Source organism: Sminthopsis crassicaudata, chromosome 2 (assembly GCF_048593235.1).
Source record: "Sminthopsis crassicaudata isolate SCR6 chromosome 2, ASM4859323v1, whole genome shotgun sequence".
Taxonomy (NCBI): Eukaryota; Metazoa; Chordata; class Mammalia; order Dasyuromorphia; family Dasyuridae; genus Sminthopsis; species Sminthopsis crassicaudata.
Genome location: NC_133618.1, coordinates 219,356,610 through 219,370,632, shown reverse-complemented (window position 1 = coordinate 219,370,632; position 14,023 = coordinate 219,356,610). Strand labels below are relative to the sequence as shown.

At 34.6% G+C, this 14,023-nt stretch overlaps 1 long non-coding RNA gene across 1 annotated transcript in view; it reads left to right on the top strand.

The window, feature by feature from the left end:
* Positions 1-11,955, top strand: part of LOC141553357 (uncharacterized) — a 31,796-nt gene extending 19,841 nt beyond the window's left edge. The window contains exons 2-3 of the long non-coding RNA XR_012485421.1: positions 10,763-10,866; positions 11,770-11,955. This is a non-coding gene — a long non-coding RNA (uncharacterized LOC141553357). The remainder of the gene's footprint in view (positions 1-10,762; positions 10,867-11,769) is intronic.
* The last annotated feature ends 2,068 nt before the right edge of the window (positions 11,956-14,023 follow it).

The following is a 14,023-nucleotide window of genomic DNA, read 5'->3' as shown; positions in this document are numbered from 1 at the left end:
TATTTTTATACACAGAGGTCATTTTCCAGTTTTATTCTTTTCTGTTTTTTCCAAATGTCTTTTGATTCATGCCTAGTAGTGGTATAGTTAGGTCAAAGAATATGCATGAATTTGTTGTTTTTGGACATAGATCATATCTTTCGATCATTTATCAATTGGGGTATGATTTTTTTTAAATAAATTTAACTATTCCCTCTGTGTTTGAGTAATGAGGTCTTATCAGAGAAACTTGCTTTGATTTTTTTTACAATTATTATTGTTAATTGTATTCCCCCCATTTATTCTCTCTCTCTTTTCACCCATCCCTCCTCAAGTGTCTTACTATTGAGAACTGCCTCCCCCAATATGCCCTCTCTTTTATCACCTTCTCCGCTTCCTAAATCCCATTCCTGTTCTATTTTCCTGCAGGGTAAGATAGATTTCTACTGAATATGTATGTTATTTCATATTTGAGCCAACACTGATGAGAGTAAGATTCACTCACTCATTCTCTCCTTCTCCTCTTCCCCTAAACTGTAATAGCTTTTGCTTATCCTTCATATTCAACTCACATCCATGCTCTCTGTTTATATATACTCTTTCTAATTACCAAAACAATAAGACTGTTCCAATAACTTATAAGTATCATCCTCCCATGTAGGAATATAAACAGATAAACCTTACTAAAGTTTATCTTGTTAAGGAACTTATTAAGTTTCTTATGATATTACTTACCTGATTACCTCCTCATGCTTCTCCAGCATCGTCCTATATTTGAACATCAAATTTTCTTTTCAGCTCTGGTCTTTTCATCATGAATGCTTGGACACTTTCTGTTTCATTAAATTGTGTTTAAGAGTTATATTATGAAGGTTTTATATATATATATATGCATATATATGTATATATATACATACATATATATATACATACATACATATATATATATATATGTATATATATATATATATATATGTATGTATGTATATATATATATATATGCTAGGTTGGTGGCTCCATTATATTTGAATTGTTTCTTTATGGATTCATGCAACATTTTCTTTTTTACCTGGGAGTTCCAGAATTTGGCTATAATATTTTTGGGAGTTTTTGTTTTGGATCTCTTTCAGGAGATGATTGGTAGATTCTTTCGATTTCTATTTTATCCTCTGGATCTAGAATATCAGAAAAGTTTTCCTTGATAATTTCTTGAAAGATGAAATACAGGCTCTTTTTTAAGTTATGGCTTTCAGGTGCACCACTAATTTTAAAATGATCTCTCCTGCTATTTTCCAGGTCAGTTTTTTTTTTTCAATGAAAAAGTTCATTTTTCCCTATTTTTTTCCATTTTTAATTTTTTTCTTTATTGTTTCTTGATTTCTCCCAAAGTCATTAGCTTCCCTTTGCTCAGTTCTATTTTTTAAGGAATTATTTTCCTCAGTGAGCTTTTATATCTTTCCCAATTGACCAGTTTTGCTTTTTAAGGCATTCTTTGCCTTATTAGCTTTTTGTATTTCCTTTTATAGTTCTTTTAATTCTTTCCCTAATTTTTCCTCTATCTCTCTTACTTGATTCTCAAAGCCCTTTTTGAGCTCTTCCATGGCCTTAGCCCGATTCTTATTTTTCTTGGAGGATTTGTATATAGGAAGTTTAACTTTGTCATCTTTTGAGTATGTGTTTTGATCTTCCTTGTCACAAAAATAACTTTCAGTGGTCAGAAACTTTTTTATTTTCTGCTCATTTTCCTAGCCAATTATTCAGCTTTTAACTTTTTTTCTTAAAGTGGGGCTCTGTTTTCAGGATGGACACTGCATGCTTCTAAACTTCAGGGTCTTTGTGCAGCTGTTTTCAGAAATCTTTCTAGGATTCTGATTACAAGGACTCTTTTTCTGCCCTGAAGCTATTAGATATGTCTCCATAGCTGTAATATATAGAGTGCTATCTGGGGCTGATGTTCTGTTGGCTGGGTTGTGCTAGGATTGCACACCAGATTCCCACTCTATTGCCACAGGCAGTAGGTGGGGCTTGGCCAGACCTGCACTGGCATTGCACATTGGGTTCCCACTCTGGTTCCACAAACCTTTTCTGCTGATCTTTCAGGTCCTCTTTGGTTGCTCTGGGCTGAGAAGCCACCAGTATTGCTACTCATTCAGAGGTTGGGCCTGGTCCTGGTCTGAGGCTGGATCTGGGGTTATGCTGGCCCACACTGCACTGGGACTGCATGCTAGACTCCCACCTTGGTGTCACAGACCATTTCTGCTGAGCTTCTAAGTTGCCTTTGGCTAGAAAATATTCTATCCCATCTTTTGGGCATTCTGATGCTCTAAAAATTATTTAGTCATTATTCAAAGAAATCTAGAGTGAGGTTGGGAAGAAGTTGGGTGATTTCCTGCCTTTACTCCATCTCCTTTGGCTCCACCTGCAGTCTTAGAATATTTTCAAGTAATAATACCCATATAAGATATCATTCATATATATATATATATATATATATATATATATATATATATATATATATATATATATATATATATATATATAAATAATAGAAGATTAGAATACTAAAGTAGGAAATCAAGATAGTTAATATAATAGTCAAGTTTGGCATTGGAATGCAAAATGAAGTAGGTCAGAGATTGAGAGTTTTGTCAAGATAATGCTGATCATAGCAAATATTCTTTTTTCAAGAATCCAAAATGTGACTACACATGGACATAATCAGATGGTCGATATAAAAATTAGATTAATTTTTTAAGGACCATGCCTTAAACTCAAATAACTCTGGCTCTCATTGATTAGTCAACAATAGATCTCAACCCAAGCTTTACTGGATAATGTTTTGGGCAGGATGGCTCAGAATGAGTGTAAACAGCAATTGTTTCTGTTTTGGCAAAACCATGAGAGTCTTCCCCTACATGATTGATTTTTTTTTTTTTTTTGACTAGGTAAAAGAGGTCATTTTTTGCCTCATTTTCCATCTAGTCTTAAATTACAGTATGGGTGTTGCCTTAGTCAAACTGAGAACTGGGAAAGATCTTAGTTTAAAAAGGGTCTCCAACTGCTTCCAGAGCCCTCTTTAGTTGTCCTGATTTATATCTTGCCACTGGAGGAGAAATTGAGACTGTTGGTTTTACAAACCCCTCCCTCACTTAAATCTAATTCAGTTGAGTGCTATAACATCACCTCCTGACATAGTCCACTTCAAGAATGAAAAACAGAGAACAGCTGATGAAAGAAGAAAAGGGAAAGGGAAAAAATAAAAGAAAAAGATAGACCCAACTGAAGGCAGAATTTTTGAGAGGAGTAAAGAGAGATGAGAATGTTTTCTTAAATGAGCAATGCAAAGCAATAGAATGCAAAAGACAAATCTTTTTTAAAAGTTGATATTTTAATGAAATGTTTCACATAAAAATGAACATGAAAAAAAGGGAAAAGAAAGTAGAAACTTAGAAATAGAAGAGATTTTTAAAAATCGGGCAAGAATATACAGAACTATGCAAGAAAGATTGTAATAGCACCAATAACCACAATGATTACTGATCTAGAACCACACATCCTATAGAATGAAATCAACTGGGACTTAGGAAACATTGGTAACAATAAGGCTATTCAGTTGAGTTATTTAAAATTCTAAAAGATGATGTTTAATTGATGCCTTTAGTGTGCCAGCAAATTTGTAAGACTCAATAGTAGCCAATGGATTGGAAAAGATCGGTGTATGACCCAATTATAAAGAAAGGGAATACCCCAAAATGTTTAAATTGCTGAGTAGTTGTATTCATTTCATACTCTGATGAAATTGTGCTTTATATTCTATAATCTAGGTTTCAGCAATATGTGAACTGAAAATTATCAAAAGCGAAGGCTAGTTTCAGAAAGGCAGAGGAACTAGAGACCAAATTGCCAACATTTGCTGGCTTTGGAGAAAACAAAGTTCCAGAGAAACAAATCTGCTTTTGCTTCATTGGTTACATTAAAGCCCTTGTCTGTGTGGATCATAAGATATATGGCAAATCCTCAAAGAGAAAGGAGTAATAGATCACCTCACTTGTTTCCTGAGGAACATGTATGTTGGCCAAGAAGCAATAGTTAGAACTTAATTCAGAACAGCTGATTGGTTTAGATTTAAAAAGTAATATGACAAGGCTATATATTGTCACCTTATTTATTGAACTTATTTGCAAAGTACATCATGCAAAATGTAAAACTGAATGAATCAAAAACAAGAAATATCATTTTTGAAGGCAATCCTCTCTGGGTAGAAAGTAAAAAAAAAAATTATTAAGAAGTCTCGTGATGAGCGCGAAAGAGGCAATTATAAGTTGGTTTGAAGCTTAATATAAAAACAAGCCAAAAAACAATACTTCCTGAAAAATAGAGAGAGAAGAAATGGAAGCAGTATTGGATTTTATGTACTTGGGCTCAAAGATCAATGCAGACAGTCATTGCAGTATGAAATTAAAAGACACTTGTTCATTGTAAGGAAAGCAATGGTAAGTCTGCTCAGCATACTAAACAAACAGACATATCACTTTGCCAACAGAGCTCTATATAGCCAAAGCCATGGCTTTTTTAGTAGCAATGTATAGTTGAAAGAGTTGGACTTATAAGAAAAGCTGAGGACCACAGAATCAATGCTTTTGAATTGTGGTGCTAGAAAATACTTGTGAGTCCCTTACACAGCATAGAGATTAAATCAGTGAAGATTTAAAGAAATTAATTCAGACTATTCATTAGAATACTGAAATTGAAGCTAAAATACTTTGGCCACATAGTCTGAAGACAATATTCATTGGAAAATACCTTGATGTGGGAAAGATTTAAAACAAAAGCATAGAAGATGAGATGGATAGCTTTATGGAAGAAAAGAATATGACATTGGATAGATTTTGAGAGACAGAGAAGGATAGAAAGTCCTGTTATGTTCCATGGGATCATGAAGAGTCAGACATAATTGAATGACTCAACAAGCAACAACAACGACAAGATTAAGGGCTAGATGAAATGACATCTGGGGTTGATTATAGTTCTAGAATTCAGGGGTTCTCAAACTACAGTCCGCAGGCCAGATGCTGCCCACTGTGAGGACATTTATGCAGCCCGCCAGGTTATGGCAAATGGGCTGAGGGGCAGAGACAGAGTGTGAGTTTTTGTCCGGCCCTCCAACACTATTTAAAAACTTTGAGGATCACTGTATCTAGATCTTTGATCCTTTGATTCCTTATTTCCATTTTCTTTAGGAAAAAATAGAGATTCATTTCAATTTCCTTTTCCCCCTTCCCAACTCTTTTGTAGTCCAGGCTCAAAGCCCTGGCTCTTTACCATTTCTCTTTCCTCTCCTTTGTTAATTAGCTTTCTATAATTGTAATGCAAGGGAAAAAGCATTTGCATGGCAGCTACTATGTGTCAGCTAAGCATCTTACAAGTTTTATCTCATTTAATCCTCACAGTAATTCTATGGAATACATGATGTTATTATCACCATTTTACAGTTAAGAAAACTGAGGCAAGCAGAATTGAAGTAATTAGGTCTTAACCATACAGTTAATGAACATTTGAGACTGAATTTGAACTCAGTTTTTCTTTGCCTTGTCCACTCTACTCCACTACCTTAGATTAAAGCTATACCTTTCCTGTCTCTAACTTCTAAATGTTACTAAATAAAGAGCTGACCATATCATTCCACTGCTAAATAAACCCTAGAGGTCTCCAAGTACAAGATAGGTGGGAACAGGTATCATACTAATATTATTTAAGGCATTGTCTGTAATATGAAGGAATGATGTCAAAATGTTAGTATAGCAAAACATCATGAATCCTCTGGTAAATAGCCAAGAGATTCACAGCAGCTGTTTTGACATTGATTCTCCCTTTTAAGCTGGACCATGTGAGCCTTTTTGTTTTATCCAAGCTATTACTGGTTTCTCTATATCCTTTGAATTTAAAGCACTCTTATCACTCCCATCTTCTGGTATATACAGTGTTCTCTGGAGCTTGGAGTGAGATTTCAGTGTTCCATGGATTTGGGCAGTATGTCCCAGAAGTTTCCTTATCATTTCCTTATCACTGTCTAAGAACTAGGTAACCACCTTTTCATAGGGATAAAGAAAAATGAGACTCATAGTTTGTGACTAAATAAGAAGAGAATAAGAGATTAGAATAAGCAATTCCACAGGTTTTAGGCATTCCAGCGCCATTAAAAAAAACGTATAGTCACACAATCCACTGGACAGAGAAACCAGCTCACATCTGCTTAGGTTTGCAGTCAGATGAAAGAAGGTAAAGTCGAAACATTCCTCCATGGAGCCACACTGTAGATAGTGTAAAATAACCCTCCTTGAGGATGAGGCTCCCCTTTGTGCAGAAAACCTGCTCTTAAAGACTGCCTTTTGTCTTTAAACACAACCACCTCATGTCTCTAATGTGTCAACTCAACCCCCGTGGGTGAATACATGCTGCAGCCTTATTGTTTACTTCTCATTAAGCTAAATGCTTTATGCAAATTAGCTGACATAAAGCCAGACACCCCATCTAGGAAGGCTGTAATTCCATCTGATGAGTTCATTCAGCTGAAATCTGTACTTAATTTCCATAATTATACTGCCCTGTTCTCATAATGTGAACTGATTGCCGCAAAAACACAAAATCGCCAAAATGCTTTCAATTATAAAATATGAAAATGATATGTCCCTTTGGGCTAAAAGACTTCTGTTTCACAAACATTTTGGTATTTCTTTCTGCAGATAATATATCCTTATTTAAGTCTATGAATGCTTAATTTAAACATCATTAACATGAAACTACCCATTTCTCCTACACACATTGTCCTGACCAAAAACACAAAATATGCCAGGATTTTAACAGTTCTATTGATGAGTTGTCCTTGAGGGCTCATAGACTATCGTTTCTACAGCTCAAACCTAGGACAGAAGGCGTTCGTAGTTGCTGACAAGTCTAAGTGTTTTCTTAATTAGAGAATTGGTTCAATGATTCTGTGTGGCCTCAGTGTATATGCTCAAAAGTGGTATTCTCTTGTGAGAGCTCCCTGAGCTCCTGAGACAGCATTCAGGTCACTTAGCATATACCCAGTCACTTTCCAAAATTGTTTATAATGCAAGTCTCCAAGGTCCCAAGTTACCCTCCTTACTGTGACCTCTTTCCAAATATGGAGTAATTGCTGAGCAAACTGCACGCTACTAATATAGTACCTTGACAATATTGAGCTATGATTGCATGAGACCTTGTTGTGCTTCTCGTCCAAACATCTCATTTTATAGATGAGTGAACTGATGCTTAAAAAGATTACATAATGACCAGGTCATACAGTTTGCAAGTGACAGTGGTGGGACAAGGACCAAGGTCCTTTGACTCTCCTCTCATTCTTTCCATATTGTATCCTTTTTAACATAAAGCAAGAACTCTAAATATATCAATTGGAAGCAAAAATCTTTTAGTAAACCCAAACTTCTTTATCTAACCCCTGGTGAATATCCTTTACATAAAAGAAAGACTGATGTTTTTCACACACCTTCCTCAAGTCCCAAGCTATCCAGAGCTCATTCTAGATGAGATGAATCTAGATAGATTCCTATCTCTAAGAGATAGGAATACCTGCAACTATAAGAGGTGGCTTTTCCTCTGTTTTCTACCTATATCCTTTCCTTTGATAGCCTTCCAAGAAATCTTATTGAACTGTTCATATAAATGAAATGAGATGGGCAACCCCAACTTCAGGTGAAACAAATGATTATTAAACCTTGCTTTATTCTCAATAACTTCATCTTAAGATCTTTCAGCTCTGATTTACAGACCTCCAGCACTGCCACCTGATACACTGATGTAATCTAAAGATTTCTAGATATTGTCATCTGAATCAGTGTTGGACCTGTTCTATGTCCACACTTTTCCATTTATTTTGCAGTTCAATCACTCTCTTCTTTCATTTTCATCAGAAAGTTTTTTTCCTAGTTGACCTTTGACTTGCTCAGAAGATTTTTTTGAGTGATCTTTACTAGATCTTAACCCATGATATATTTACTAATTTTGGGTTTCCCTAAGTCTCTCTTTTTGAAGAGACTTTTCTGCTATCTCATTTGGTGGATCTCATCAGTTCTCATGGATTCAATTGTAACCTCTAAACCAATGATTCTCAAATCTATATATCCAAGCCTAACCTCTCTCCTGAGCTCTTAGTAACACAATACTACCTATAATTTGCACAAATAGAGCTGGATGTTCCATTTACATTCCAACTCAACATAGAACTCAAATTCAAAATAGAACTGTCATCTTTTCTCTAAATCATTTCATCTTATTAAATTATTATCCCATCATTGTCCCAATCCCTAAGTCATAAACAAAGTGTCTTCAACTTTTAAATCACAGTTACTCCATACATCAATCTGTTGGTTTATCTTTTCAATTTCACTTTCACAATATCTCTCACATATGAACCTCTTGTTTCCATTCACATAGCCACTATCTAGTTCTCATTATCTCTTTCCCTGGAGTATGGCAATAGCCTTTGTATTGGTTTCCCTGCCAAAAGTCTTATCCTACTTTAAATTATGTTCACTCAGGTGAAAAGTGCAACTCTACTCATCCAATTCCCTTCAATAAACCCAGTTGCTCCCTATTAATTTTAGGATCAAATGTAAAGTTCTTTGTTTGGCATTTAACTTATTTAATAACCCTGTTCCTTCCTACATTTCCAAACTTTCCTTCCATGTACTCTACTGACCTGCTTGTTTTTCCTTACATATGATGCTCCATTTCTATCACTTTTCACTCATTGTCCTTCAGTCTTGGCTTCCTTGGTTTCTTTCAATATTTCATTCCAATTTCAACTTTTGTAGGAGGTCTTTTCTGACAATCATTCCTTTTCCTCCCTCTTTAGTTCATATATTCCTTATAAGATAGCTTTCCACCTACTGTTTGCATCTTGGAGATGTGTGTGTGTGTGTGTGTGTGTGTGTGTGTGTGTGTGTGTGTATAAAGAGAGAGTTAGGTAGTTAGTTACTTACATATTAGTTTTCATATTGAAATATTATCTTTCAGAGAGCCTGGACAAAAGTTTTGCCTTCCTTTGTATTCCCAGCACTTATAACACTATTATATGTATAGTAAGCACATAATAATTATTAATTTGTTATCTGAGGGCTAAATAAATGCTTTTTTATTCATTCATTCATTGTCAGCAATGATACTTATAAGAGAAATTAGTATCCTACAGGGAAATTTAGGGGAAAAAAAGAACAATTAAATTCATGTAGTTTGGGCTCTTTATTCTGAGTTGGATCAAATTTAACCACAAAAATCATTAATTGTCAAGAAACTTTCAAGATTGACTCTAGTCTAAATAAGCCCTTCAATAAGCCATGATATATTAATCATAATTTAAAACCAATTGGTAGTATATTCACTACTATCCCATTCAGCCAGGGGTTCTCATAAATGTTTATACATACATATGTATATTATATATAATTATATTTATAAGTAAATAAAGATAAAGATAAGATAATTTTGAAGCTCTCCAGAAAAGGTCTGTATCAATCAGGCACAGAGGGAGGTGGGTCAAGTGCAAGCAGGCCAAGAATAGATGTCAGTGCAGGCAGCACAGATCTGGGGTGGTGAGGGCTCCTCATGCTAAAGAATATGTGGGGCAGAATCTACTGGAGAGTTGAGTACTCTGCCCTGGTTGCAAGTAAGTAGATTAGCAGAAAAGTTATAAAACATCCAACACAAACACAAAAGGCAAATAGTGAATGTATGGGGAGGGAAGTGATTTACTTCACATTTGCTGTGAGTCCTTTTTCTCCTATTAAGACTTAATTTTCACCAATCCCATTAAGGATTATAGGCTAAACATCTCTAAACTGATGAGATATTCATTAAAATTAATGAAAATGAATGAATTAATTGACATATAATTATTGCTATTGTTGTTCCATCATTAAGTTATATCTAACTCTTTGTGATCTCATAGACTATACTATACAAAGCCATTCTATCCCTTATTATCTCCTGAAGTCTGTCCAAACTAATAATGTTCATTGCTTCTGTGACACTATAACTTGCCCTCTTTCATCCTTCTCCTTTTGCCAGCAATCTTTTCCATCATCAAAATCTTTTCCAATGAGCATTGTATTCTCATTATATATATGGCCAAAGTATTTAAACTTTAGCTTCAGTATTTGTACTTCCAATGAATAGTCAGAGTTTATTTCTTTAAGTATTGATTTCCTTGCTGTCCAAGGAACTTTCAAAGGTCTTCCATATCATAATTTATTCTTTAGCACTCAAATTTCTTTATAGTTCAATTATCACAGTCATATCAACCACCCAACTACACATTACTACTGGAAAAACCATACCTTTTAGTATATGGACCTTTGTCAGCAATGTGATGTTTCTGTTTTTTAGTATGCTATCCAGATTTGCCGTAACTTTATTTCCAAGGAACAAATGTCTATTTCATTGCCGCAGTCACCACCTGCAATGATCTTTGATGAATATGAAATCTGATACTGCTTTTATTTCTTCTCCCTCTATTTGCCAGAATATGGTGGGACAGAATGCCATGATATTAGTTTATACATATATATATATATATATATATATATATATATATATATATATATATATATATATATATATATATATATATATATATATATACATATACATATATATATATGTTAATCTTCGAGTCAGCTTTTACACTTACAAGTCCTTTGTCACCTCAATCAAGAGGCTTCTTAATTGTTTTTTTTTTTTTCAGCATAGTGATATCATCTGTGATTCCAAGAAGCTACAGAATGAACAGATGCTATATCCCTCTGGGCAAACTAGATTGAGAGTAACTGAGGGGCCTCAAAACCATTGGTGAGTGAGGGGATTTTTAAGCCAAGCATATGACAACTTTCCCCAAAAGGAATTAGCATATGAGAACAATTTGTTTCAGCAGCCATAAAGGCAGCTGTTTAGAGTGTTTAGAGCTTGATGAGATATCAAAGATGCCAAGGTCATACATTCCATCCTGGGTTATGACCAGTTATCTTGACTTTTGTCTTGTCATTGGACTTCAATTGCTCTGGAATAAAGAATGAAATTGATGACTTTGTTGCAATCATCTCTTGATGTCATTTGTCCACTTCAGAAGTAAAAGATGAACAACAACAGCCTTAAACATATCTTTAGATTTGAAATTATTGATATCTTTGCTCTAAATAAATGTTTTTGGGGTAAATCAGTAGGTACACCAAAGGAATTAAAAACACCTATGTGTAACAACTCCATAACTGAAGCTATATTTGTTGGCATGTAGTTTTGGGGCACAGGTGACTGGTTTGTGGTTTCATTGGCAAAAATATGGACCAAAGTAGAAGTGAGGAATCAAGAGAGAATACTTGTGCTGATTATATTTTCTAATTACAAATGAGGTTGGCGAAACATTTCATGTAAAATCTGCTTGCTAGAAATAGATTATTCTTATCACTGTTCTTAAAGAAATTGTCACCATAATTACTAAGAGCTGCCTTTCCTACAATGAATGTTTGGGCTACTGAAAATCTTGAGAAGTAGTTCACATTTTCATTGTGACACTTTGGGAATAGCATGTGGTGTAATTATAAGTATGTGTGTATATATATATATATATATATGTATTAGTATGTATATATCTATATTAGTATGTATATATGTATTTATATTTATATTTAAAAAATTTATTGATGTACTTTTCTTTCTTTGTTCATTCTTTTTGTATTGTCATAATGTCAATTCTAGGATTTCCAAGATCAGTTCTCTTTTTGTCTCTCATTCACACTACAGCTCCCTACCCATATTTCTGCAATAACCATTTTCTCCATCCAAGCATCAAGGGGATAGTCTACACTAGCTGGGCCTATTCTATTACCAAAATGTTCTCTTGACATTTCTAAATATGTCCTGAGAATTGTTGACAGTCAAGAGCAGATGCTGCCTACACACTTCCGGTGCACAGTTGTTGTTCTTCCTTCGCCAGCTTTTCTAGAGTCTGACATCAGAGGCTTGTGTGTAATGCTTTTATTAGTTAGCTATTTTGCATGAGATCTTCCAGTTTTTAGGTTCAGTCTGGGTTCTACAACCCCTCCCTACTCAATATTCAATGTCCTCTCTATAGGATCTATCAATAATTAGACTAGTGCTGTCATAGCACTGCTCTGGAGTTCTTCAGTTCTTTGAAACCAATGGACAGGAAGAAGGAAATATATAAATGTAAATGAAACAGAGGAGGGAGAAAATTAATACCACAGATTTTTAAATTTATAAAAAACTTGTGGTTTATGGCAATCTTACAATGTAAGAAATCTAAGTATGACCAGTTTTATTGTAATAATGGCTGCCATTTATATAGGATTTTCAGGTTTGCAAAGCACCTGAAAAGTATCTCCTTCAATAAAAGCAATTACTATCAACCTTGTGCTAATGAAGAAATTGAGGCTGGGAGAAGTAAGTTAAATGACTTCAAGGTCACATATTTAATAAGTATTCGAGGCAGGGACTGGAGTCTGATCCTACTGACTACAGATGTAGTGCTTTATCCACTGAGCCATTTGCTGAATGCTAATTTATTGAACTTAAGATTTACAAATGGAAGGGCTATTAGAGTATATCTACTTTAACCCTTTCATTTTTAGATGAAGAAACTGACATTTTAAAAATGATAAGTGGGGACAGAGCCAAGATGGAGGAAAAGATACATTTCTTTCTGATCTTGTCCCACTTCCCTCAAACTAAAAAGCAAATCCAGCCTCTGAATTAGTTCTGTACTGGAAAAACTCATGAATATTGGGAGTGTAACAAATTACCAGCAGAAGATACTTTTGAAGCTCTCCAGAAAAGGTCTGTATCAATTGGGTACAGAGGGAGGTGGGCCAAGTGCAAGCAAGCTGAAAATAGATGCCAGTACAGACAGCGCAAACCTGGGATGGTGAGGGCTTCTCATGCTGGAGAATATATGGAGAGGAATCTACAGCAGTGTTGAGTACTCTTCCCTAGTTGCAAGTCATTAGATCAGCAGAGAAGTTATAAAACATCCAATACAAACACAAAAGGTAAATAGTGAACTCTGAAACACCAGAATTTCATGGGACCTGGACATGTCCACCCAGCACCAGAAATCAGTAAGCACTAACCCAGCACCACTACTGCTGAAGAGAAAGCTTGGACAATCTCCCTTGTCCTAAAAGCAGATCTCAAATTTTAAAAAATGAGTAAAAAAGCAAAAAGAACCCTGATCATAGATAGTTTTTATGGTGAAAAAGGGCAGATTTCAAATCCTTAGAAGACTAAAAGCAGATTGTCTCCAGATTAAAACCCCAAAGGGTGATATTAATTGGTCCCCATAACACAAGGCTCTCATAGAAGAAATTGAAAAGGATCTTAAATGAAAGCTAAGAGAAAAATGGGGAAAGAAAATGAAAAGTTTGCAAGAGACTTTGGGAAAGGCAACACAAAAATATTCTGAAGAAAATTCACTACAAAATAGATTTTGTGAAATGGAGAAAATATATAACTCATTAAAAGATAGATTTGACAAAATGGAAAAAAGAAAATAACTTCCTAAGGAACAGAATTTGTTTAAAAAAATCCATAGAACAAAACAAGTCAATTAAAAACTCAATTGGATAAATACAAAAATAACTAAAAAAAATTAAATGAAGAAAATAATTCACTAAAAATCAGAACTGAACAAATGAAAATGAATGACTCAAGAATATATCAAGAACCAGTCAAACAAAACCAAAAAAATGAAAAAAAAATTGAAGAAATATAAAATACCTACTTGGAAAAACAACTGACCGGGAAAATAGGTCTGGGAAAGACAATCTAAGGATTATTGGACTTCCTGAAAACCATGATGAAAAAAAACACCCTAACACTATTTTTCAGGAAATAATCAAAGAGAACTGCCTTAATGTCATAGAATCAGAGGTAAAATAGCCATTGAAAGAATTCACCAACCACCTCCTGAAAGAGACCCCAAAATTAAAACTCC